The 2029-nt window shown below is 42.2% G+C and overlaps 1 long non-coding RNA gene across 1 annotated transcript; it reads right to left on the reverse strand.

Annotated features, from left to right (window-relative positions):
- Nucleotides 1–591: 591 nt before the first annotated feature.
- On the reverse strand, nt 592–2023 carry LOC144891294 (uncharacterized). The gene is made up of 2 exons (XR_013622810.1): nt 1509–2023; nt 592–919 (listed from the first exon to the last, which is right to left on the reverse strand). It is a non-coding gene; the product is annotated as an uncharacterized LOC144891294 (long non-coding RNA).
- Nucleotides 2024–2029: the final 6 nt, after the last annotated feature.

Below are 2029 nucleotides of genomic sequence, written 5' to 3' on the forward strand. Positions count from 1 at the left end.
GATGGTTTGGGATGGTAACAAGGTAGGGATGGTAACAAGGATGGGATGGTAACAAGGTATGGGATGGTAACAAGGATGGGATGGTAACAAGGTATGGGATGGTAACAAGGATGGGATGGTAACAAGGATGGGATGGTAACAAAGTATGGGATGGTAACAAGGATGGGATGGTAACAAGGATGGGATGGTAACAAAGTATGGGATGGTAAGGATGGGATGGTAACAAGGATGGGATGGTAACAAAGTATGGGATGGTAACAAAGTATGGGATGGTAACAAGGACGGTCGGGTAAGCGAGATTTCCGGTTTAATGGAAGCCAATGTACGAGAACGTAGTTCAGAACATAAGGCTGGTTAAAAAAAAATTCCTGTTTATCACTTTTTTTCAAAAACGTGGGTGGGGAGGGAGGGGTTTTTGTTTGTTTGTTTTTTTTCAGAGTGAAATTTTAATGGATTATTCAACGCACAATATGTTTTTTTCTTAAATATACTTGATCGGACATACATGATGAATCATGTTATGATTTCTAAATAGTAAACCTTCGTATGTACGCACTGATACGATTCAAATAAAGAAAATAAAGAAACCTGTCACATTGAGTTCTGTTTACTTTTAATATTTGCTGATACATATGAATGGTAGACCAAAACTTCCGCTTTTAAGAATAATGTCCAGTTGCCATACATGTATCTACCAGCAGCTATTGCCATCACATTCATACATATCGAAGGCATTATGTTCATTGGTCTTGTGTTGGTTTGGCTGATCCAGGAAAGTAATAACGAACGCAATGAAATTTCCAAGGGTATTGATGACATCTGCCCATGTTGAATCTCCAGCTGCAACACGGGTCATAGTCTTTTTATCTCCCACTCAGATGTTTACCACTCCATTGGTGTCCTCACATTGGTGGTACACCTGAAAAAGAAAAATCACTAAAAATATACTTGTACATTGTCTACCATACTGTTTACCTGTCAGTCAAGCCACAAACATCAAGGTTCAAACAACAAAAATGTGGGGGAAAAATTGTACATTGAAAAAATGAGCAACCCGCCCCCTCCCCCCCCTCCACACACACACACACACACACACACACACACACACACACACACACACACACACACACACCCTTTCACAACTAATAATTGCACGTATTCATCAGTCTCAGATGAAATTCAGTGTTTTGTACTGAAATTCTGTTTTTTCCAAGTCTGGATTTGGTTTGGAATTTTGAACCACCCGGGAATGAAAACTAGAAATACAGATCTGGGATCCCAGGACAGATATATCGACAGATTTTAGTTCAGAACAGAACTGGAGTCCAACATTTCCCACCATTCTTTATGAATAAAAGAAGGAAGCGCACACTCCATTTATCAGAAGCAAAACCTGCGGTCCACGTAAATGGCGAGTGAGGGGGAAAACCCGCACACACTAAATATTCAACAACAACAACAACAACAACAACAACAACAACGTACATTAAAACGGTTATATTTCTTACCATCAAGCGTTCCCGACACGAGCTCATAATACAGTTCGTCTAGTGATCTTTTCTGGCACTTTGACCCCAACCCAGGTCTTCAGAACACTGGACGTTCGCCCAATTTGGCAAACAACGAACGGCATTTTCTGTCAAACTGTCGCGCACATGTAACTTGGCTCAGACAGTACGTGAGCACATACAAGATTCGAACCTGTTACACTGAGCGGGAACGGATTTTACTGACTTCGAGAACAAAAAAAGAATAATTTAGGGGCGGACGGCGATGATAAACAGGATGTGTTTTTAACCAGCCGAACGTTGTCTGACTATTTGCGGCAGCGTCGGGTGGCTGAAGCCGGCTGAGGACGACGACATTTTCGGGGGATGGAGTTAGCTCCTCGTCATTCGCAGTAACTTCACCATGGTGCGAGATAACTCCGTCATGGCGGAACAGATTGTCGTCGATAAAAGCGGCCAAGCGCTGGTACAGGTCTTCTGGGTCTTGACGGATATCAGACAAATCTAGGAAATGTGCGACG

Source organism: Myxine glutinosa, chromosome 3, assembly GCF_964187855.1.
Source record: "Myxine glutinosa chromosome 3, kmMyxGlut1.1, whole genome shotgun sequence".
Lineage (NCBI taxonomy): Eukaryota > Metazoa > Chordata > Myxini > Myxiniformes > Myxinidae > Myxine > Myxine glutinosa.